This window comes from Neofelis nebulosa, chromosome 5 (assembly GCF_028018385.1).
Source record: "Neofelis nebulosa isolate mNeoNeb1 chromosome 5, mNeoNeb1.pri, whole genome shotgun sequence".
In the NCBI taxonomy this organism is placed as follows: Eukaryota; Metazoa; Chordata; class Mammalia; order Carnivora; family Felidae; genus Neofelis; species Neofelis nebulosa.
In genome coordinates this window covers 74,147,764-74,174,575 of record NC_080786.1, presented here as the reverse complement: position 1 = coordinate 74,174,575, position 26,812 = coordinate 74,147,764, and positions in this window count along the sequence as shown.

Sequence of the window (26,812 nt, the reverse complement as noted above, 5' to 3'; positions counted from 1 at the left end):
TGCTTTGGTATTTAATTAGTGAATGGGTGGAATCTGCACATTGAATTTAAGAAGAAAACATTTTACTTTTTAGTCCCTGGGAAGTCATGGGCAGTCCAGAAAAGATATTGAATTGCTCACAGCAATTGCTCACAGCAATCACAACAGAGTAGATGGCATTTCTTGAATGCCCGCATGCATCACAATACAACAAAATGGAGCATGGCATTCAGATGAGAGACTTCCATCTGCAAATATGAATGGGAATTAAAAATAGACAGGGAATAGATGGGCACTCCTTGGTGAAGATTACCCATCTCAACAGGTGTGTGGCAGGGATAAAAAGGGAGGGGGAGATGTTATTTAGCTTTAAGCTTTCAATTTGTTGGGCTGAGGGTGCCTGTCCACCACCACTAGTGGTCATATTAAAAATCTACACGAGTCCATCTGTGAGTATTCAGTCCTTGTGCTCACAGGAAGCAGAGAGGGAGGGAAGAAAGAAAGGAAGGGCACTAACATTTATTAAACACCTGCCTCATGCCTATACCTACAGCACTGGGTGCTGGCGGGCCACTGGCTGGGAGGGCGCGAAAGGGAGGAGGGAAGTGAGGATGGTGAGGCTTTTGACAGAGGTGAGTTCCTGTTCCTAGTTTCTTGCCTGGAACTGCTGCTGTCCCCTTACACTTTCCCCCCCCCTCCTTCCCTTTCTCTTCGACATCTGGAGTTAGCTTGTCACATCTGTCTCAGGCTCTGACAGATTTAGTCTCATGGCAGCTGAGGAGACGGTGATGGTCCTGCCCGCTTCACCTCCCCAATCCACTGAGGTGAGAGGAAAACCCAAGCTGTCAGAGGAATGGATATTGAGGAGAGAATGCTGGTCACCTGAGAGCTCTGCTTGAGGGACACCTGCTTTTGGCTGCTAGGCCTGCCACATCCAGGCCATGGAATCAGGGACAAGTTATTGTTTCGTTGCTGTTGTCATTCTGAACCTTAGGGGAGGGGTTAAAAGCACAGATTCCAGAGCCAAACCACCTGGATTTAAATTCAGACTCTGCAATTTATTAGCTATATGACCTTGGAGGAATTTACTCAACCTCTTTGCCTCATTTTCTTATCCACGAAATGGGGGTGATAATATCTTCCTCATGAAGACTGCAGGATATCCTGCATATAAAAGGGTAGGACAATACCTGGCATACAGTAAGTGCTCCAAGTTTTTTTCTTGTTTCGTTTTGAACTGTTTTTAGGCATAATAATCCTACTTTATAGGTTCTCTGTCGTCAGCCTTAGAGAAATAGTTTTGAGGACCTATTTTTTCTCAAAAAGTATTTCTTGGTAACCAGTTAAGGGATATTTATATCCTTCCTTATTTATTTTTTGCCATAGTTGGTTCTTTCTTAGGTTGCAGAGAATCATCCTGTAGATTAATAATAGTTCCTTGAATTTATACACCAGCTTTCTCTGAATCCCTGTGGCTTTTTAGATCAGGTGAACCACATCTGAACCTCAGCCAGCGGCGCATGGTGACAGTGGCTGGGTTATTGTCTGCATTTTCATGTGAGAGGAATATGACTCACAGACAGCAAGTGGAATGCAATGGCCAGAGTTGCACGGAGCACTGAGGTTGTTCAGACTTTAGAGCCTGCCTCACCACTGGACACATACCAATTGTATTCACCATCCACGCTTGCCATGGCCTGAACCGTCACAGTCTAAAACAATAATAATAATGACTGATTTCTATTCTATTTTGTAAAGCGCTTGGATACTGTGGTGATAATGTTACATACATATCAATTGGAATAAGAAAAAAGCATCCAGAAGGCAGAAGGTAATTTCAAGCATGCAAAATGGAGTTACTCACATGGAAATTCAGTGATATCTAATCCCCATTGTGCTGGCATTATGTAAATACATAGGTAGGAGGAATTTTGTTAAAGCAGTTCTTAATTATTACAAATTACTATTGCATATTTAAGATCAAAATTTCCAAGACGTTTTTGGGAAAGCCTTGCACTTTTGTGGTTATCTTACAGCTTAACAATGTTTTCTTAGAACCCAAGCATCTAGAAGCTTTTGATTTGTTCTTGGGTTTGTGACTTGAAATTGACCATAAAATGTATGGCATTTAGACACATGTGATACGTGGTGAAATCTAGAATTATAGAATGTGAGACTTAAAAGAGATTTTAGAGGTAATATAGTTTGGTGACCTCCACACCCTGCTCACCCCATTTTTACAGGGAGGAAACCGAGGGTCAGAGAGATTATTTATCCAAGTTTGTATCAATTATTAGTTTTTATAGTAACTATTATTCCATAATCGGGTTGCCAGATTCCAAATCCATTGATCTTTTTATTTCATTATTCTCAGTTTTTGGAGTCAAGTAAATTAAAATGTTAGCAATACAGCTAACAACAGCATCGCTTAGCAAAGCTCACCTCCATACTATAATTTATTTTCCAAGCGTATACGTCTGGGAGACTTTCCACATTCATTCACTGCATGTTTATGGTCCATTCAACATTTTAGAGTTCATTCAAACTAAAGTTGCCTTCTAATCCAATCCTTCAGACAATTATATTTGCTTCTGCTTCTCCAAAAATAGAATTTAAGGTTTTGTGAAGATCTTTGAACCGTAGGCATTATATTTAGGACTTGAATTCTGTGTTTCTGCAAATATTAGGGTCTTAGACTACCTACCTCCTGGGTCACACTTTATAGTTCTACCTGTCTAAGCCTCCCTGAACCTCATTCCCAGGGGCTGGAATCATCCTTCCCTTCCAGTTAGGTTCTTTCTCTCCTTTAACCCCATTGGAAAGCAGTTCACATGCTTTATTTCTCCGTTTCATCTAAGCATTTTCTCACGGAAGTTGATTTTACATTCACCATATGCTCATTTTTTCCAGGTGATTCCTTTAATAAATATATTTTTGAAATCATGTCCTTGCCTCTAAGGAAATCAAATTTTTAATTTAATTTTCTAAAATAAGCAATGTTAGCAAATAAGGAGCTGTCAAATGGAAATGGTGGCCACATGTCACATATTCTTGTGTAACCACATTCATGAAGCCTGCTCTGGCTCTGCTCACCCAATTTACACGGAAGCGTTAGTGTGGATCACATATGTGTGTGTGTGTATTTTGTGCCCTTTTCACTTTGTCTACACAGGTTAAAAGAAATAATTATATGTTTATTTTTTTTTCCAATTTGAAGTTGCTTTAACTATTTTCTGAACTGCATTTTTCATTTGAGTCCCCTGTTCACTTTGATAAGAGATGATTCTCCTGTTTTCATATCTCCCTGCCAAAAGGGACTCGCTGGTTATCTCTGATTGCAGGCAATTCGAACTTTAAGTAAGCCTGTCTTTATCAACTACTGTTTTAACAGCTGATTAATTAGTGCCGCGGAGATCTAGGGGAGGCCTTTATCTGAAGAGTAGTTCAACCATTAGCAAAGGAAACTTCCTTGTGCACCAGCAGCTCAGATAACAAGGTAAGATAATAGTTCACAGTCCTTCTCTGACTAATGCAAACAGGAGCACTCCCTCTTATCCCACTACAACGGCCAGACAGAAATGCTCAGCCAAATTCTCAAAATACCATGATCTCCACCAGCAAGAACCAGTCACTTTTGTGAGTACTTTTTAGAATAGTGCCTTGCCGAGTATACAGAACAGCTGGCACTTAGAAACTTAAATAATATTGCATTCTTGGCTAGTCACAGGAGGAAATCAAGCCCCAGTGGGATTTGGCAATGAGCATGGTGGGGTTTGTCTTATCAGTTGAGAGAGTCTTTGGGCCCAGATCCAAGCCTCTTGTTCACCATTTATTCTGGAACAAGCCACTGACTCTCCCTATAACTCAGTTGTCCCATCTGTGAAATGGAGCTAATAATAGTACCTGGCCTTAGAGTGAGAATTAGGTGAGCCAATGCTTCCAATGTTCTTATATTTTGTCTGACACATGAAAAGTGCTCGATGAATGTTGATATAACTACTAAGGTGGGAAAGGTGCAAATAATTTAGGTTCTTCAAATCCTGACAGAAGTAACCAGAGGCGATTAAATATAACCAGACAAGATCTGGGGCTGTGATTGGGCACAGATTGTCAAAACTCTCACACCACCGCCATCATTATGACTTCTACTAGCGATAACTATAATCACTGTAATGAGTTGACATTATTCTAAGCACTTTATGTAGATTAGTATGCTTAACCTTTACAACCGTATGAAGTAGGTACTATTTTCATTCCCATTTTACAGCTGATGGAATTGAAACCCAGAGAACTAAATAACCCACCTAAGGTCACACGACATACAATGCCGGGAGAGATTTGACCCCAAGCAGTCTGGCTGCACACCACTTGCTCTGCATCACTTGCTCTTAACTTGCTATAGCAAATCACATTATTACTCTATCCTGTTTGTGGATGCTCAAAGGTGAAGTGACTTACCCAAGACCCAAAGCTAATAAAGAGTTGAGCTAAAATTCAAAGCTAGATTTTCCCCAGCTGTTTTCCTTGCGCTAGGATACCTCTGCAGTTTGGAAGTTTGGGGGAAGGGGTGTTCAGGGTTAAGGGGAGAAAAATAACCGAGTACCCAGGAATGTCGGTTTGAGTCATTTGATGTTCTAACCCTTGGGATTCCCTCAGAAGCTCTGGTCTTTGGGGTGCCTGGGTGGCTCAGTCGGTTAACCATCCAACTTTGGCTCAGGTCATGATCTCACAGCTGGTAGGTTCCAGCCCCACATCGGGCTCTGTGCTGACAGCTCAGAGCCTGGAGCCTGCTTCGGCTTCTGTGTCTCCCTCTATCTCTGCCCCTCCCCACTCGTGCTCTGTCTCTTGTTGTATCTCAAAAATTTTTTTAAAATGTTTAAAATTTTTTTTAAAAAAAGCTCTGGTATTTGTTCTGAATCTGTCTCTCCCCTCACCCATCCATGTTTGCACCCTGGCTCCTAACATAAGCTTAGCATACAGTGTAGCACCTAGAAGGAAGCCAGTACAGGGAAGGAGGTTTTGTCATAATTAATCACTACAGAACATTCATGAGAGTTGATTTTACTCCTGAGAGATAGAATGTGATTTAACACTTTTAACAGATGAGAACTGAGACTATTTTAAAGCTAACATAGGGAACAGCCTAAGGCAGCCTTTTGAGAGGGGTAGAATGAGCCAAGCAAATGTTTTATACTTAGAGGTGCATCACATTTAAAAACAGTCAGTATGCCACAGTATGCCATCTCTTTCTTTTATACAATATTGAATGGTCTATAGAAGTAAATTTAGCAATATTTTCCTGAATATAAAAACTATAATTTATTTTGGGTACAAAATATCAAGTCATTTCTGGAGAGCATAGACTCTGGTATAAACCTCGGCTTCTTGATTCTTTTATACCTACCTAGGAAATTCCAAACTATCTGCATGCTAAGTTTTTCAAAAGACCCACCGCTGGTCACCTGGTGGTAGACACATCAAAGGAACTAATTGACCCCTTAGGACATATCCCCAAACTTCAATCCCTCAGCTGAGAAGGAAATGTCACATCAATTATGGAGGGATGTTGGCAGGGGACTGGAATTAGGACCGGCCAGAGGACTTGGGGAACTTGTTCAGCTATAGCATAAACACTTATGGAGCACCTAATGTGGTCAAGGCCCAGGGGGTTGCATAGATGAGTCTCACATGCCCTCTCTCTCCAGGAGTATCTAGTTGCAACATAAATAACAAGAAGGGAGAGGGTATTAGGTGCCATAAAAAATGTGCAAGGGAGATGCTGGGGGGACATTAGGAGCACAGAGTAGGCAATCTGTCCAGGTTCTGTTGTACTGTCGTTAACACTTTCTTTCCGTGGTTTGTCCTAAGGATGGAAACAGAAAATGCCACACCAGATGAAAATGTTTTCTCAACAACCCAGGAATAAGTACTATATTGGTGAAAGTGTATGTGGGTGCCAAAGATGTTTATACCAGCAATGTTCATAAATACTAACCCCCCAAAACAGAAACTGAACAGAGATGATTTCTTTGATTGAGCTACTATGCAGCTATCTATCAAAAACCTACATAGAATAATATTTAACAGGTGGAAAAATCATGATATATTACTAAGGTTTTCATGCTTGAAAACAATTATATGTATGTTGTATATGTACATATACATATATCAACACACATATGTTATTTTATATATATATATATATATATATATATATATAAATATATATATATATATATATATTTATATCCCTGTTGTTATGTAATAAAAGCTTGGAAGCATATATACCAAGAGATCAAATTAGTTATCCCTGAGTGGCAGAATTATGAGTAATTTTTTTCACTGTGATTCCCTATGTTTCCCAAGTTTTCTGAATAAGCATGTATGACCTTTGTATTAGCATTAAAAGTAAATTTTGAGAAAAAGCCAGTATATCCATCCTTCCCCAAAATTGCATTCTCAAAGCCCACAGACTAGTTAGTCAGTAATAGCAATTTCACTAGATTGATCTCATTTGTTCTTGAGAAGCTTCCTCCCTTTGGATCGCCCTGCTCTCTTGGCTCTGACACCGACTGAAATCAGACTGGAAAATCCTTGCTTTGCTGGTTCTGCCTCCATGTAATTTGACTTTTTAGCAGTATTTCTTATTTGGTTTTTCATGGGAATTTTTTCTCTTTGTTCTGTTTAAATATTTGTATGTTTATGTCATAGTTGCCAACCTTGTTTCCCCAGGGCACCTGTCTTGGGGATAACCAGGATGTAGATGGTGATGGCTATGGTGCCTGACTATGGCCTGGGCCCAGGGATGTTCCCAGGATGTTGGGCTCTCAGGGCCGTCCCATTGGGACCAGTCCCAGGAGGCTTTGATCCCTGGAAGGCATAGTAGTAATGACCTGCTTGGCTTCTCTGGCCCTTCCCCCATGATCTCCCCCTGGCTCTGTCTTTGCCCTGCCTCACCACAACTGGCCAAGGCTCCAACCATATGGAGTTCTGAGGGGTTCTCAGAACTGGAAAGAAGTGGGGTGCCTTTATTATTTGATCCCTTTTAACCAACTTTGAATGGTTTGCAGGACCAGCTTCATGGGCCTATGATCTGTGCACACAGGGCCCGACATTCAGGAGGACGTCATGCTTAGCTCATTCCTCTGCTCTTAAAAATCTTAATTTCCAGGGCGCCTGAGTGGCTCAGTCGGTTGAGCGTCCTGCTTCAGCTCAGGTCATGATCTCATGGTCCGTGAGTTCGAGCCCCACGTCGGGCTCTGTGCTGACAGCTCGAAGCCTGGAGCCTGTTTTGGATTCTGTGTCTCCCTCTCTCTGACCCTCCCCTGTTCATGCTCTGTCTGTCTCTGTCTCAAAAATAAATAAACATTAAAGACAATTTTTTTAACAAATCTTAATTTCCTTGTTTGGACAGGCAGAGTGGAAAAAGCATGGTATTTGAAGGTAGGCAGTCCCATGTTTGAATCCTCAGCTCTACCACCTAGCTGTGGGATCAAGTTCTTTGATCTCTGAGTCTTAATTTCCCCATCTGTAAAATAGGTATAGAGTCACCTATTCTACAGAGATGATGTTAGAGAGGAACACACATAAAGCTTCCGATATGTACCAGACAAGAAATAATACTATTTTATTACTGTTGTTCAATAATCATAGCCATCTGGACTCAGTATGTCTCCCTGATGTCCTCTCCATGAAGGCTGGGCTGATCTTTTTCTTCCCAGTTTTTCTGGAGTGTCAACCCAGGGGTTACCTGACACTGCTATGTTGCCTTCCTTCCTTCCCCAGGTGATACGGAGTCCCTTTGCCAATAGAACTCCTACCCGATGACTACGAAATTCATGAATTTCGTATTTAAGTACAGCCCCTTCCCTGTCCTGGCTCCACTCTTGCTTTCAGGACACACTCGATCTCAGATCCGCTTTTGCTCCATTTCATGCAGCTAAAGCCCCAGTGGCGGTACTTCTTGTATAGTGGCTTACATTTTAATAGAATTTGATCCTTTTCAGGGCATTCAGGTCACTTCCATGCCATGTGATCCTTGAAACTATATTCAGAAGGGGCCAAATGATATCATTATTTTCTCGGGGCGCCTGGGTGGCGCAGTCGGTTAAGCGTCCGACTTCAGCCAGGTCACGATCTCGCGGTCCGTGAGTTCGAGCCCCGCGTCAGGCTCTGGGCTGATGGCTCGGAGCCTGGAGCCTGTTTCCGATTCTGTGTCTCCCTCTCTCTCTGCCCCTCCCCCGTTCATGCTCTGTCTCTCTCTGTCCCAAAAATAAAATAAAAAACATTAAAAAAAAAAATTAAAAAAAAAAAAATGATATCATTATTTTCTCAAATGAGAGAATGACCACTAGCAAGAGGAAGTGACTTATTCAAGGGTACTCCACAAGCTGGTGACAAGCCAGGCGTAAGGAGAATGTAAGTTTCATTCATTCATTCATCCATTCATTCACTAGTTCATCTAATCTCTACTGGGCTTGTGCTAGGGAGACACTGGTGACAAAAGCAGACAATGTCACTAACTTTAGGCATCTTGCAGTCTATTTGGGAAACACAGATATTTGAATTTTTATTTATTTATTTACTTATTTAAATTTTAGAGACATAAAGAGAGAGTGTGAGTGAGGGACAGGGGCAGAGGGAGAGAGAGAGAAACCCACACAGGCTCCACATTGAGCACAGGGCCCTGACGTGGGGCTCAATCCCCTGATCCCGGGATCACGACCTGAGCCAAAATCAAGAGTTGGACACTCAACCAACTGAGCCACCCAGGCATCCCAGGAAAAAAAGGATATTAAACAAATAATCACAATAATAAATGTAAAGTTTCACTCGTGTTAAGTGTTAGGAAGAAGAGGCACTCAGGGCCAGGTTTAGACTGGTCAGGAAGTGCCCTGATCAAGCTGCTTCTTTGAAAAACGCAAGAGGTAATTGTGTTTAGAGGCTTTTATTTATTTGCCTGTTTATGTGATACTTTAATATACAAATGATTTCTTTGAAAGCAAAGCAATTTATTTCATTGAGTAGATATAAGCAACTTTAGATCTTCTTTGCTTTTAGCCATTATCGACACTAATGTTTCATCAGGGGAGTATACTACGGTAAAGCAGGCTGAGTTACATGGGTCTACCAGAGAATTTAGAAATATTAGACGGTTTTGCTCTTGGAAATCATTACCATCAGAAAAGTTTGCCATCTAAACCTGCACTCTTTTTTTTTAAGCTTATTTATTTATTTTTGAGAGAGAGAGAGAGAGAATGAGTGGGGGAGGTGAGAGAGAGAGAGAATCCCAAGCAGGCTCCACTATCAACACGGAGCCTGGGTTCTGGGGCTCGATCTCACGAACCAGGAGATAATGACCTGAAACCAAAACCAAGAGTTGGATGGTTCACCTACTGAGCCACCCAGGCACCCTTAAATCTGTACTCTTTACCTAGAGCACCACGTTCCACAGCCCCTACCTGCTGACACACAAAACAGAAGGGCACTTAACACTTGGTGCTGAGGACCTTCCTTGCTTATTGACACTCTGATCTTATTCTGTCATTTATTTATTATTTATTTATCAAAACATGTTTATTCATTTATTTATCAAAACACCTTCCTTGGGGGGCGCCTGGGTGGCGCAGTCGGTTAAACGTCCGACTTCAGCCAGGTCACGATCTCGCGGTCCGTGAGTTCGAGCCCCGCGTCAGGCTCTGGGCTGATGGCTCGGAGCCTGGAGCCTGTTTCCGATTCTGTGTCTCCCTCTCTCTCTGCCCCTCCCCCGTTCATGCTCTGTCTCTCTCTGTCCCAAAAATAAATAAAAAACATTGAAAAAAAAATTAAAAAAAAAAAAACACCTTCCTTGGGGCACAATGCAGGACACTGGAGACCAAACAGGAAACATGAAGGATGAGGTCCCCGGTCTCAGGAGCTTATTACAGTCAGACACGAAGCAAACACATGAATGAATAAGGAAAAGACCCAGGAAAAGAATGAAATGTGCATCAAGTAAGGCCTCTCTGAAGGAAAAGTGACAAGTGGGCTGAGATGTGAAGAATAAGATGCAGTTCATGCAGGTAAATCAAAAGAGGACAACCTTTCCAGGCAGAGGGAACAGGTGCAGACAGGTACAAAAAAGAGAAGGACAGAGAGACAGAGAAAGACAGACAGCTAAAAAGTACACCTGAAATGGCAGTTATTAGTGGTATTTCACAGAAGTCTAAATCAAATACCAACTGATTCAAGGATAAAGTTGCATTTGGGATATTTTAAGTTTCTTTGGGTGTTTGCAATTTAATGGATGGCTTCTTTATGAAGACCTGTGCAGTGCAACAATCAGAAAGTTTTCTTCTGTGTAGTTTGCACCCGTTTATGTATTAACTGGTTTAAACATTGAAGGCCCCACCTTTGGCCTATCTTTGCTTTTGCCCTGTACCAATTTTGTGCTTTGAATTTGCAGTCCCGCCTTTGAAGCAGAACTCCTGCTTTGTGTCACCACCTTGAGAAGTGATTGCAAGACAGCTTGGTTTCACTCTCTTGATTGTCATAAAGCTGCTATTCTGCCTGTACCAAGGAATGACTTCTTTCTCTTGGCCAAGAGAGTGCTCCTTTAATGTGGCCCTGAAAGCAGTTTTATAATCTGAATAATAAACAGATTATCTGTCAAATTCTCTTTGTCTGTTCCACTGTGACCTACTAACATTTACACTGCATTGCAGAAACATGGCGGAGGGGTTGGTTGCCTACATCAACTACTTCCATTGTAGGAAAATGTGATTCTGCCACTTTCAAGCAAAGGGGACCATCCCCACATCAAGGCCATGACCAATCAAAGACAAAGGGATGAAATGCTCAGTAGTTATTTGCAACTTTGAATCATTTTAGAAAAATACTTTGAAAGAATAGATGCATGGATTAGGCTTTTTTTTTTTTTTTTTTTTTTTTTTTTTAATAAAAACCTTTCTCGATAGCCATTGTTTTAGGACTCATTTTTTCCCTTATTGTATTTGGATAGATGTTGAATATGCATTTCTAAGAACCCATGATTTTTAAATTACAAAAGCCATGGACATGGGGAAGTGTTTCTTAGTGATAAAGGAAAAGGTTTTAGAAAATTCTACAATGGCAGTGAGAGGTCATATATTGCATTGCCTTGTCTCAGCTTCATCCTCTCTTCTTTATAAGCATCTCCAGCCATAGGGATCTTCTGATGTAACCCATTACATATTTGGATGGCTCAAATCATTAGAAAGTTCTTCCTAACATGGAACCAAAATCCACCTTTATTTTCTAACCATTGGTTGCACATCTCATCTGTACAGGACAGTACAGACACTTACTCTACTGAAATACTGTTGAGGAAGAAACAGTGAACTCAAGTTCTCTAGGTTTCTGGTTTGAATTACTTACTCCACAAGTCTTTTCTGCTAACTGGCTCCAAATTTCTTTATAATTAAAAAAACACATGTTCACCTAAAATTCAAATATTCACCAAAATTTTAATGTAGAAAATTTTCCAATGGTTCCTTGTTCTGACAAGGCAAGTTTCCTTGTAATGGCTCTAAAGAGAAAATTAACATTTTTCTGAACATAGTGATTTTTTATTCCTTTTCATGATAACGTGTTGGAATTTTAGGAAAATATTGTGATTTAATAGAACGTGCTAGAGTGAACAGTGAAAACCAATGATCTCTGCTACCTGGAGACTGAATGCCACCACAGCGTTGCCCCTTCCTAAAGCCCCCCTGACACAGTCCATCCCCAAAGAACCGGTGATTGCAGATCCAAATAATTGTTGGGCTTAGCTGCCAGATTCATTCAGAAATCGCTGGTATTGTCTTCTGTAAAATGATATGTCCCCATGATCTCTCTCTCTTTTCAGCAAACCCGAATCCTGGATATAATTTGATCTTCATTACGAAGAGGGGAGCCGAATCAGATAATAGAAGACTTGAAGAGTTTAAGTAACAAGGGATCAACCTCACATTCCCCATCCAGCTCTACATCCCCATTGGGGTAGTTGTTTGTGGCTCAAGTTACTTTGATAGGAACTGAGGAAAGGCTATTTTGAGTCCAAGACATGAGGCTAAGGGCTTTCCCTCTCCTGGGAAACCCCCATCCCTGAAATCTACCCAAATCTCAGATTTACATCTCACAAAGGCAGATGCCAAGACCCCTTCTTTGCACAATACATCCCTCCCGCCTGCCTCCAGAAGCCTACAGGTAGCAATTTGCCACATCCTCTGCATTTGACAGAGGGCTAGGAATTAGAGGAGGTGTTTTGCTCTCCTGTCACGTGTCTCCTCATGGTATAATTATCTGAGTTCCTAGGTGCGGCTGTGATATGTGAAGAAATCCAAAGAAGAAACACAATATGTCTTCATTGTCTTTCATCATTAGCCTTCAATTAAATATTTCCTACCCTGGGCTAAGGTAGCTTGGGGTGGAACAAGCCAAGGGCTGCAAGCCAGAAGAGATGAACCTTAATCTCTCTTCCACATGTAGGAGCTGTGTGTTGTTAGCCAAATCTCTTACTATCTCTGAGGCTTGGTGTTTTCTTCTATAAAACCAGAGAATAGATTGGATTATTTCTGAAATTCCTCCTGGGGCTGATTTTTAAAAAATTCTATAGCTATAATTTATGCTCAAATAATGATGGAAAAAATAGTCTAAATACCAAGTGAAGGTGGTTAAAATCAGGCTATCTGATGTTGATCTGTTGAGGTTTCCTCCATAAGGTAATTTTGAGTTTTGCATTTTGCCTGCCCATTTACAGGAACTGGTAATGTTCGAGAGGAAGCAGGAATTCAAGCAACATTTTTTATGTAAACACACTACATTTTTTTGTCTTAGGAAATGTTTTGAAGCAACCCATGCATTTCACAATCTTCATAACTAAATTCTGAGAAATTTACTTGTTTTAGGAACATATTTATCATATCTAAGTATGCCTAAAAAGTAGTGAGACTACTTTCTAAAAGACACACCCTAAGAAGTCTCATGGTGTGTGTCATACAACATGTTCTCCTTTCCACATAAATGCTGTATTTCAAGAATGGATAGAATTTAATAAGTCATTTATTCCATAAACCCTTGCCATCTTGTCATCTACAAAGAAAGGAAGTAAAAAACAAACAAACAAAATATTTCTACAATTAAATTCAAGTCTTAAGTAATAACATCATTTCATTTTTGAATGGGGCTTTAAAACCTTTGAAGCATTTTTACGTAAATTATTTTACCAGCTTCTCCCATCACCCCTGTGAAGTACAGAGGAGGACAATGTTATCTCTATTTTACAAGTGAAGAAATGAAAGTCAGGCAATAAAACTTAAAAAGGAAAAGGAGACACAGCCCCTAGGATCTGGTATTGAAGCCAGAGTACCATCAAATGGGATTTCCTTCTGAAGACATGTTGGCATTTAGGGAACATTGCCTTGGCCTTGCTTTTCCTGAAATGAAAAGTCATGAAACAAATCTTAAAGTCAAGCTCCTTGGGTCTCACAGGGCTCCTGCAGGCTGTCAGGCATCCATGGTCTCTCTGTTTCATAGAATTTTAAAGGGGATTTCTTATAATCCTGACTATTGCTAACAACTACAGCCTGTAGTATACACATAAGAACATGTGATCCAAAGCTCTGAATGAGTTTCTAGAAATTCCATGAAGCCAGCCTGGTGGATTTTTCAGGCTGCTGACAGGGACTAAAATCACTATGGGCTTCCAAAGAGAAGATTCTGTTGTATAAAACATGCCTTTGATGCACTGAAATGTCTAAAAACTTTTTTGAGAGTGGGTAGTCTTTTCTGCTTGAATTTTGGATTGACAAATGAGTGACATCGTGAAGCATGAGTCTAAGTTGGTTTGGAATCTCTTTCCTATCTCCTAAGACCCCTGGACTTGAGTGGCAAGAAGGTCAGAGTGGCAGTCACATTGTAAGAGCTTGTGAGTATAATCCAACAACCAGAAGAGACATCTCATATCATTCGAGTGACCCCTGCACACCTCCCGCAGGTCACCTTACACTTCCTAGCTTGAGGCTTTTGCAGAATCCATACAAGCTGTGAAATGATTCCTTTCCATGAAGCACTGGAACAAAGAAGCTCACTCTGCTTTCTGGTAAAGCCTTGCTGAGCTATCTAGAATTGTGGTTTAGCTCCACAGCCTTGGACCTTTTGCAAACAATATCATTTCTTTCAAATGAGGATAATAGCCAGCAAGGCTACTATCGTTATTACTTTCTCTCTTACTTAGTCTTTTTTTCCTCCGTGAATGTTTCAAGGTTTTCGAGGCAGGAAAAAAAAAATCCAGGTTTGCAGGTCAGTAGTAACAACGTTGGACAAAACTTCTTCAATAAAGATTCACACTATTTGATTTAGCCTATTTGAAAGCAATAACTTGCAGAGACAAGTAACATCTTGCAAAACCTGTTGGCTGGCTGTTCAGCTTTGTCATCTGATTTCTTAAGGAAAATACCAAGTAGTTTTGGATTTTAACACCCTCTGCTTCATGATGCCTTAGTAGCGTAAAATATTTCAGAAAAGTTAGGTCCTAGGAGAATCCAGTCTTAAAGATTTATTTAGTGAAAGGAGATATAATTTACGGGGCAGAGATAGAAGTACATGAATAGAGTCTGGACTTCACCACGAAATCACTCAGTTTCAGAACCCCCTAAGTATCTGTGGCTGGGGAAAATTTGGGTTGATTTAATTTCTTGGAATGCAACAAACTGGTAAGGACTTGTAGGAGAAATATGAATCACAGTCTCAAAGTTAAGAGGGTCTGTAGGTGCCTTCTAGTCCAACCTACTGGATAATACAGAAGTTTCCTGTAGTAGCCCACAGTCTCTGCTTAGACATCTCCCATGATGGACAGCTCACGCCCTCATAGGCACCTTCCCCAAGCTCTAAATTTTTAAAAACTTCTTCCTTGAGCTGGAATTTTCTTGCCTTTTAACTCCCATCTAGTTTGGGCCTTTGGAATATGGAAACAAAATTAATTCCTCTTCCATTTGACATCACATTTGAAGACAAATATGACATTGACATTCAGTTTGCTTCTCTTAGATAAATAGCCCTCTAAAGTATAAAAAGTTTCCCCTAGAATGGGGCTACTAGAACTTTGATTTAAAAAATAAACACTTGGGTAATTGGAAAGGCATTCAATATTCTCGGGTAGGATTAAATATGTTAACGGTGTCATGTCTCCCTATGGTAATCTGAAAATTCTATGTGATCCCAGTGTATAAATATACACATTATAAACAATATGTGCTCCTTTTTCTGGAACCATCAAAACTCATTCCACTTACTATGGGCTTACCACGTATCAGACACTAATCTGGCTGGGCCTGTGCATACATCAATGTGACAAATAAAATCACTTATTTGTAGGGTTTACATTTCCAGTGGGAAAGACGGAAAATACATACTATCATTTTAAAAAGTTTTAGGTGAGACGGAGAAAATATAATAGAGTAGTAGAGTAGAGAATGGGTGGGGTTGTAGATGTGTGGGTAGGTATGTTTAGCTAGGTTAGGTGGGGAAACCTCTTGGAGAGATAGTATTTGAGTTCAAACCTTGAGGATGAGAGAGAGTCAGGCCTATAACCCACAGGCAGATGGATCCTCCCAACAGAGGGACCAGCAAAAACAGAGGCCCTGAGGTAGCTCGTTGTGTTCAAGGGACTTAAAGGAGGCCAGACTTGCTGGAGTAGAGAGAGTGAGGGAGAGGATGATGAGTGGGTGGTCAGTCAACCAACTGTCAGGTCATGGAGAGCTTACACTTCATGTAAGTGGCTGAATTTCATCAGAAAATCTTAAGCTGGTCAGTGACAGGCTCTGATTTGAAGAGATCGCCCTGTCTACTGTCTACAGAACCAACTGCTAGGGAGAGGGGAAGCAAGAGTGGAAACAGACCAGTTGGAGCCCAGGACTCAAAGATAGAATAAAGGCTTAAGCTATGGCTGTAGCAGAGGAGATAAGGCCATGCCTTGCATTTTGGAAGTAGTGCTCCTGATCTTGCTGATGGCTTGAATCAGGAGTGTGAAGGGAGGAAAGGAGCCAAGGACAATGCCAAACTTAGCAAGGTGGGGAGGGTAGTGCTGCCATTTGCACATCTGGTTAAGAGTAGGGGAGCAGCAAATGGACATTGGGCGCAGGAAATAAGAGTTCTGTCTTGGATGTATTAAGTGTACAGTGTCTATCAGACATCCAGGCAGAGATTGTGTATAGACCATTAGACAGGGAACTGAAGCCCAGAAGAGAGATTGATGTTGAAGGAATAAGGTATTAAAAGCTGTAGGACTGGATAAGATCAAATAGATGGAGGAAAAGAAGAAAGAGCAGAGCATGGAAGGAGGAAGGGGAGGCGAGGGAAGAAGAGAGAACAAGAGGTGAGATGAGGGGAAGAGGGGAGGAGGGATATGAGGTACTCTAATGTGTAGAGATTAGATGTAAGAGGTTAGATAGCAGAGGGGACTAAGAAAGTGACTGTTGAGGTTGGAGGAAATGCAGGAGAATGTGCTGGCCCCAAAGTCTCAGAAGAAAATGTATCAAGAAAGAATACTCCCTTGTGTCAAATGATATTGAGAGTCAAGTAGAATAAGAGCAGAGAACTGACCATGGGTTTGCCAAATGAAAGACATCTGTGACCTTGATAAAAGCTGCTTCAGGGTAGTGGTGGAGTGGAAAGCCTAGGGCAGTGGTTGAGGAAGGGATGGGATAAGAAAGCAAACCGAGACCACTCAAAGGATTCCTGCTGAAAAGGTGACCAAAGAAATGGGGCAGAAGCACAGGAAACAGAGTTTTCTCTTTTTCTTCCTTCCTTCCTTCCTGCCTTCCTGCCTTCCTGCCTTCCTGCTTTTCTGCCTGCCTTCCTTCCTTCCTTCCTTCCTTCCTTCCCTCCTTCCCTCCTTCCTTCCTTCCTTCCTTCCTTCCTTCATTTTTTGTAAATGAGTAATTTTAAAGGTATATTTAGAGGCATAGTTAGCAAGTAAGAAAGGATAAATGAGAGAGAAGCATAATTCCAAGACAAAAGAGGGATGAGGATCAGGACCACACCAGAGGGGGGCACAGGAAGAGGCACAGGGACTATCCTTTGCTGTAACAGGAAGAAAGGCCAAAAGGTTTTGGGTTTTGGTGTTTTTGGTGGAGGGGTGATGTTATGTTTATCTATCTGATCACATCATCTGATATAATTTTACCAGGAAAAATAAACATGCCTAAGAAAAATGTGGTGGAATGAAAATAGTGGTGGAGGTATGAACTCTACCAGAAATTAAAACAGTTGGTGCTATATAAGCACTGAATAGAAAATCCAGAAATAGTGCACAGTGTATATGAGAATTTAGTGTCTGATAAAAGTAGCCTTTTAAATCACCAGGATAAAGATGGACTTATCAGTAAATGACATTGAGACACATGTCTGGCTATTTGGAGGAATAGGAGGTTTGATTTCTGCTCCAGTCTTTAAAGCAATTAATTCCAAATGGATCAAACACTCAAATATAGAAAATGCCATAAAATATTATTTAAATAAGGAATTTTTAAAATATAGTTTGGGTGTGGTGAAAGCATGATGCAAAAATCAGGATCATAAAGAAATGGGTTAAAATGAAGTAAATAATATTTAATTTTTATAATAAAATTCAATTTATACTTAAATTAATTTATAATTAAATTTATTAATTTATAATTATAGTATATAAATTAATATAATTATAATTTATAACAAATAATGTATAATTAAAATTTATAATAAAAATTAAAGCTTACAAAAATTAAACTATTGAAATAAAAATACTACCTTATGAAAATATCCCATGAAAAAGTTCAAAGACAAACTAGAAACGAGAAAATAATATCTGTAATATCTAAGGCAAAAGACTGCTTTTCTTAATATGCAAAAGACTCCCAGAGGTCATTAAGACAAAGGAAAAGATAAATAATCCAACTGAGAAACAGTTTTCACCTATAAAATATTTTAAAATTTACACCCCTCATGAAGGGGTGAAGAAACAGACAATTCAAGAGGTGCCATTTGGAAATTGTTAATAGGAAGAAGAACAAACATGCATGTGCCCTTTGACCCAGTAACACCACTTGCAGGAATTTAAAGTGTGGATATTCTTGTACAGATGTACAATGAATGATCAAAACGTTTATTGCTGCACTACTTGTCATAAAAAAATGGGAACAACCTAAATGTTTATCAAGAGAACATCATTAAATATACCATGATTAGCAAAAAGGAATTATTAAACTATGATACATTTTATAGAATACTATGCAACAATGAATGAAGTACAGGTATGGATAATATGGAAACATAAAGTATATTTATGTAAAAAATGTCAAACTTTAAAAACTTGATCCTATGTGTACATAAAGCAATATAACAGCGTGTGTTAGTATGGAAAAATCTGGAGTATGCATATTGAATTATTTACATTAGTTTTCTCCAAGAAATGAGATTAGGGTGTTAGGATGTTGGTACAAAGACTTATATTTCACCTTATACCTGTGCAGGTATTTTCTTTTTTTCTTTTTCTTTTTCTTTTTCTCTCTCTCTTTTTTTTTTTTTTTTTTTACTATAGGAATACATTATTTCTATAAGAAAATGAGTTAATTTAAAAGTTACACCTAGATCTAAGCACTATAACCCAGATATTGTCTAATATGTGCAGAATGCAGTTTGTAGCTAGTATTTCCCTTGATCTGGTCACTCTCTTACTATCTTTCAGTGGGAGCTCTTGTCTTCCCTCAAGTCTTGATCTTCACTAGATGATTCTAGTTTATTTCATCTCTACTCAAATGATAGGATCCAAGACCCATCCACAGTCTAGGTGCCCACCAGCAGAGACACTTTGATTTATTAAACTTAAAAAAAATTGACCGTAGTTTTTAAAGGATGGTTAGATCTAAACATCATATTACAGATTGTATCTAAGTGAAAAGGTGAATGGAAATATCACCTGCTTTATTTTGGACATTGCATTGCTAATAATGCAAACTGACCTTCTATCTTTCTATTTAGGGAAACTACTGTCAATTTATTAAATTTAAGGTCAACCAAAATCTCCAATTTCTTGGACACCCTCTGTTATACTATACTGGTACAGATTTTTTAAAAACTCAAGTAGTAGGTTTCACATGTATTCCTAATAAATTGAATTAGTTCTTCCCAATACTTCACGCTGTCAAAACATTTTTGAATCTGTGACACTGAGACTTACCTCATTGCCATTCCATTTATATTAATTTGAAGGTCTTGGATAAGATGGTTCACCCAGCTATGAAACCACTTCTTGAGGTCCTATAATGTTCAAGGAACATTTGTTAAATAATTCAGATTATAAGTCTCTCCCTCAGTGCAAATGGAACCAGATATATTTCTGTGCCTACCGAGAAATGAAAATGAACTGGTATTTACAAAGCCTTGACCTAGCAGGGATCATGATTTGCATGTTCATTCCTTTTGAGTAATTATTTTCAATTGACCTCTGATTTTGTCCATGTATTCAGGCCTCTTACTAATGGATTTTTTTTAACTGTTAGAACCACAAATTTTAGAGATTGGAAAAAAAATAGATTCTCTGGCCCCCAAATCAGTCTTTTGCCTAAACCATTTAAACATGATGGAGAAAATGATTTTAGAAATATTTACTGAACAAAATTGGAACTCGAGGGTCTGCTAATTGCAGTTAAGGCTTTTGTGCTCAACAAGAACATGGCACTCTTCTATTAAGGATCATTCAATTAGGAGCTTAACCGTTAACAGATGCAATGACAAATTTTAGGTTGTCTTACAAAATGTCTTTTTAAAAGCAGAATTGCGACTCCCAGTAGTATTAGTTGATTTACTTAGAATTTCAAAGATAAAAAAATAATAATCAGGAAAGAAAAAGGATAGCTGAAACAAAAATGGTTATATTTATATTTATATATATAAATATATATATACATATATATGTGTGTTTATATATATATACACTATATATATACATATATATGTGTGTTTATATATATATACACACCTATATAGTGTATATATATATATATATATATACACTATATAGGTGTGTATATATATATATATATATATATATACACACACACACACACATATACATGTATTTGCAGTTTCCTAAAGAATTCTGCCCCTAATTAGTAGAACTTTTCTTTTAGGAAACTGAGACAAAGGGCAGACCTTCAGTGGGTCACATTTATTTTCTGTCTTATCTCTAAGTCACCTTTTTCTTCCTTTCCTCATTCAGGTACCTTGAATTTTCTATCACCTCCTTCAAAAGCTCTTCTCTTCTCTCCATTCCACAATAAAACCCTCCCCAAAATAAAAAAGATGCTACCAGTCACTCACAGTTTAGTATGAATTTTCACCATTTTTTCTCCAAAATATTTGTATTCAAGCTACTAATAGTTATTATGGAATGCAGTTTATTATCCTTACCAATAGATTCCAAACAGAATTATTCTAGAGCTAGAATTCCCCCCCCCCAAAAGCTTACTCTTTTGTTAATACTAACAGTGCTTGGTCAATCACCTCTTTAATCAATTAAAGTATTTTGCTTAGGTGTATGGAGCCATGATAATGGTTAGCACACCCACTATAAATTTATTTAACAAGGAAGAATTAAAAAGAAAGAAATTCAGGTTTAAGAATCTTCCCCAGGAAATGTTGCCAAGAGAATGTAAAGAAAGATACAAAGATCCTTAGGAAGCACATCCTTTCAAGTAGGATGTTAAGAGTAAGACAAGCAAGGAGGCTAAGAGCTGAAAGGAGCATTGAAATCACCACACCAAACATTCTCATTTCACTAATAATAAAACTAAGGCCTGAGAAGGGCACCTGGGTGGCTCAGTCAGTTAAGCGTCTCACTGGGTTTCAGCTCAGGTTATGATCTCACAGTTCATGAGTTCTAGCCCCATGTTGGGCTCTGTGCTGACAGTGCAGAGCATGCTTGGAATTCTCTTTCTCTTTTCCTGCCTCTGTCTCTGCCCCTCCCCATCACTCTCTGCCTTTCAAAATAAATAAACAAACTTAAAAAAAAAAAAAAAAAAAGCTAAGGCCAGAGAAGTTGAATACTTGCTTGTCGACATACAGCTGTTAGTAGCGGAAATGAGACCAACGTTCAAATCTCCATATTGGTTTTTAAATTTTTTTTAATGTTATTTATTTTTGAGGGAGTGAGAGAGACAGAGCATGAGCAGGGGAGGGGCAGAGAGGGAAGGAGGCACAGGATCTGAGGCAGGCTACGAGCTGAGCCGAAGTCAGACGTTCAACCGACTGAGCCCCCCGGGCGCCCCTCCATATTGGTTTTTAGTTCATTCATTCATTCATTCATTCATCAAATACTCATGGAAGGTCTCCTGGGTTCCAGGCTGTCTTTGTAGTTTTGGGATGCAGTCATGAATAAAGAGCCTATGTCAGTGTCACTGTTGATCACTTTGTCGTAGCTGTGTGGGTCAAGAGCCGTTCCCCAGATCACTGCGCAAGAACCTGACTGACCTGCAGGACATGGCAGTGAACAAACTTCCTGATTAATTACAATCATCAGAATGCTTAGTGGGAGCTTAACAGGAGCTGACATAAGTACTTTCTCACTGGAGATTTCAGGGGAATTTCAACCCATGTGTTTCTGACTCACTGAGAGTGTAAATACCTATGCGGCTGTTATGACAGGAAAACTGGATATCCAAGATCTTTCTGTCATAGCTATGACTGGAAAGGGTAAAGACCCTCACATTCTACTAATAAATAAGTAGAATTATAATAGATTCTCTTTTTTAAATTCAAACATATCATATTTTATTTTAAGTTTATTTATTTATTTCGAGAGACAAAGAGAGAGAGAGAGAGTGAGCAAGCACAAGTTGGGGAGAAGCAGAGAGACAGAGAATTCCAAGCAGGCTCTGTACTGTCAGCACAGAGCCCAATGCGGGGCTCTAACTCACATACCGTGAGATTGTAACCCGAGCCGAAATCAAGAGTTGAACGCTTAACCAACTGAGCCACCCAGACACCCAAGACAAACTTATCACATTCTAGCCAGTACCAGTTTTGTCCTCCAACTTTGCAAAGGTTGATGAGAGTACTATATACAATACCATATTTGGTAATAAGTGTAAAGGAAAAGCTTCCCTCTGCCATAGGTACCTAATTTTAATACACAAGCATTCTAAAACAGATTTATATATTACAGAAGAAAGACTACATTTTCCTAAGCAACTTCTTCTGTTAGGCATTGGTGATTTGCATGTTGTTTAACTTAATCTCCCCCTGATACCATAGAAGGAGCTGGAATTTTGGGGTTAGGGACCAAGGCTTAGATCCCTGCCTTGACATTAATTAAGTGTGTTCTCAACAACGGGCCTAAGCCCCAGGTTATCTGTATATTGGGGACAGTAACACCTCCCCTCAGTGTTATGGTGAGAATTATACATGGGGTTGTTTGAGAGAGGGCCAAGCCCCATGCCTGATTTGTGGTAGTTATTTAGAACACATTAATTCTTCTTTTCCCTCCCCTCTTTCTTTCAAACTGCTTATTTCTACCTGGTTCCAGAGGTTCGGTTTGCAATCTGACTTCGATTTCCTCTTCCTGCCTCACCTCACACAAAGTTCAAGGCCCTCATCTTCCAGGAAGCCTTGGTTGGCCAGCCCAACCTATTCTTTAGCTTGCCAGCTTTATGCTTGCTCCTCATCCTCCGTAGATGGATGCTTCTACCATTAAAATCTGTAAGAGCTTATTACATATGTCCTAAAGGAAACTGGGTTCCCTTGGGGGTCTCTTCTAGTGACTTCCAGTACTTAGCCACAGTCACTATTAAGGGAGGGCCATGAATGCAAATGCTCACACTATGTTATTACAAAAAGGAAAGCAAATTGCAAGACGATATGTTCAATATAATTTCATTTTGAGTTGTAAAGTGTCTCTCTAATCTATGTGTTTGTACATACATAGAAAAAAAAAATTGAGGATAATCACACCAAAATGAATAGTGCTTACTTTTAATGAGTAGGATTGGGAGGTAAGGATTTTAGGGGTGCCTGAGTGGCTCAGTTGGTTGAGCGTTGGACTCTCGATTTTGGTTCAGGTAATGATCTCACGGTCATGGGCTCTAGCCCCGCATCAGTCTCTGCGCTGAGTGTAGAACCTGCTTAAGATTCTCTCTTTCTCCCTCTGCCCCTCTGCCCGGCTTGCACTCTCTCTCTCTCTAAAAAAAAAAATAATAGTAATAATAAAAGAATAAATAAGGGATTTTTATTTTTTACTTAACTGAACTGGAGTGTTATTTTGATTTTTTTAGAAAAATTATTTATGCAACAAAAAATGTATGTCAAAAAAACAATGAAGAAAAAATATATACTCAGTTTTAAAGGATCTGGGATTAGATGTTTGAAATATTTTCAAAACAGTTAACAGAATGATTTAGTTTCTTATTAACATTTTCTAATGATAAAATATTCTTGCCATTTGGTTAATTGTACGCAGAGACATCTTCTTTCAGGTTATTTGATAATCACAATCTGAATTCATATCAATTAAATTTAGAGGTGGCCATTAGCATTACGATTACTGCCAAGTGGAATTTACAGTTGAATTGGATTACAGATAATTCACAAACCAGAAAGTATGCAAGGGTAGGACAATTTAAAGTATTTATTGGAAGGTACCATGTTCAAAGTGAAAATAAAACATCTTTAGATTCATGTTCAACACATTTTTATAAAACACATACCATGCATCCTCTCTTGTGCTATGCATTTTAACCTATATTTTTCTTATTTGGGTCCCAAAATAATCCAGTAAAATACATTATGCTAGTCTCATATACAGATGGGAAAACTGAAGTTTGGTAGAGAGACTAAGAGTGATTTGTCCACAGTTAATCAACTAAGGGCATCAGAGCCAGGACATGAATCCTACTTCTATGACTCATGGACTTGTGCTCTCCCCTTGGTATCACACTGCTGGTGAAGATATTCTGATTGACTTGTGACTTCCCAGGAATACACAGGGGAGCCTAAAGGACTCCTGAAATCAACAGTACACTTTTCCCTTTGGGCTGTGGCATACACCCTTTGTCTGTTACCATCGTAACCATCCTTAACAAATGCCTATTTGCATTTTTCTGCAGCAACCCTATAGAATTAAAATTAAAAAAGCCAAAATTATCCAGTTATTACCAAAAGTTTTCTCCTGTGTCACCATAGCCAGTATAAAACTGGTTAACAACAACTTGGAGACGATAACATCTGCCATGCCCTCTTCAGTAAGCTATTTGACTTAAATTGGAATTTCACTATGCTTCTTTGTAGTTAAACAAAGCCTGCATCTTGTTGTAAGTAATAGAACTTATTTATACTTGATATCTTTTGAAAAGTGGTGGCACTTCAGCAACTCAAGCAGAAAGTCTTCCCTAATTCTTCCAGATGAAGTGACACATCATTATCAGATAGCAGCATTGTTAATATTTAAATATCGGCATGAACCTATCCATTCATTTCTAAAGCTGTTTGAGATCCACCAGGGGGAGATGAACTTGTGTGTATCTCTTGATTCTGCTTCTCGATGTTTGGAGAACATGTATAGTAACAGTAGGATCACCCAGGTACCAGATCCTGCACGACCTGTTTGTTTTTGGTAGCTCCATGACAAGTTTACAGTTATGCCTGAATTTTCTCATTGCCAAGATTTTGGCCAGCATTTCTTGCTCATCCTTCTTCATTCTTGTCTTTGCACTTCAGGTGAGTCATCGCCATATTGCCACCAAAGCTTCTTGGGGTAAAACTCCAGATCTCTTTTTCTGTCATATCAGACAATCCTATTGGGTGAATCTACTTTGATTATGTTGCTGCAGGGGGTTGGGGGGTGTTTGCTTTTTACTAATTTGGAGATACCTACTCATGTCAGTCCTAAGTCAAGATGTAAACTGTGTCGTCCTTTGCATAAAGCCTGGCCTATGAGAAAGTCCTAACTTTAGGAAAATGGCTAACAAAATTTACATGTGATCTCTAAGTCACCTTCACCCCCCCACCCCAACACACACACACATTCCATCACTGGTCCTAGGCTTATACCCTTGACCAAACCCGTATGTGATATTCAACAAGCAACTCCCTTCCTCTTGGTCTCCACTTCCTTCTCCAGAAGGTACAGTTCTGACAGAGGCATGCTTCTTGTCACTGCCCTCCTGTGCTCATGGAAGATATCACAAGTTGAACACCAAACTCTTTCCTGATGAGCCCAGAAATAGCTATAAGATCTCAATACAACATCCTCTATATACACATGTAGATGACATATCATTAAAATAACTTTTAGGGATACTTTCCCTTCTCAAAATTTCTCTATCCTAGTTAGACTCTTTTAGAGGATATTTGGGTTTTGGATTTCAGACTTCTAGAGGAGAATAAAGGGAGCACCAATGATTGGCACTCTTAGAAAGCTTCCCTAATGGCCTAGACTTGTGCCAATTATCCTGATGGAATTTGTAAAGAGAGTCAAATACCCAGAGGGTTTGGTGAGTTTGGTGCCATTCTAATTAGATTAATGTGGAAATCTTGTGTTTAAATGCTGGTTCAACTGAGGGAATTGTCTTACTATCTTACTGCAAAGATGAAGGACAAGCTTGAATATTATATTAATTTCATTAAACATTATAGCACCTACCAAGTGCCATGCTCCTTTATAAACACACTTCAACTATTAAATCATTTAATCATTAAATAACCTTATGATGGAGATATCATTAGTATCCTCATTTTACAGATGATGAAGCCAAAGTTCAGGCAGGTTAAGCAACTTATCCATGGCCACACAGCTAGTCAAGGGTAGGGCTGAGATTTAAACCCATCTTTCCACTCTTCAATGAAGTTCTCAACCACTATTCTTCTTCAATAAGCCATAGAAACTCTATGATGCCTGATCCATCTCGGGGGCATTCTTGACTAGAGAAGAGGTTGCCCTCAACCAATACTACCAATACCAGAGTAATGATGCTGTGAGAATCAAATTACATAATACATACAAAAGATCTGGCACATTGAGTACATATGTAATCTAAGCCCCTGCCTTCTACTCTGCCTTTCCCTATAAGGAAGATTGCAAATATGTGAATCCAGGAGAAAATCAAGAAGACATGTTCTCTGTACAAAAAAAAAAAGTATTTTTAATACTGCATATAAGGTAAATTTTTATTAAAAATGCCAGTGTTGAAATCAAATAAAAGAATACAATCAATGATTTGGAGAAGGCAAAAAAATGAAGAGAAATCATTCATCATTTAGGAAAATTTAGTGAGATGCTTTACATTTATTCGATGGTAATATTCTAAAGCTACTGATTTACTGACTTTACTATATAAGAGATGGAACTTCTTACTCCTACCCACTTTCTCATGGTTCCCTTGTCATAGAGACATAGAGACACTGAGATTTCTTTTTATTTGACCTGATAAGATATTTATCAAGGGTCTTCTCACTTCAAAACACTGTTCCATTCATCCCTTTCTTGAAAGGCAGCACTTAGGTTCTAAGGGTTCAGAGGGTCTCCTGACAACGAGGGAAGTTTCTCCTGAATTCATTCTGGCCACGCTTTTCACTCAAATGCTGTTGAAGGTATTCAGCAGTTCACTCCATGGATGGTATCATCCATTGATTGGGATTCCTTTGTAAGTGGTCCTACTGAGCACAGAACATCTTAATAATGCTATTTCAGTGTGAAAGAGTCAAAGAAAATTTTACAGAGGAGGCTTGAACAAGAATGAGATTTTGAATGAGGGGAGAAATCTGAATTGTAAAGGATGAGCGTGTGCCAGTGGGGAGTGGGGAG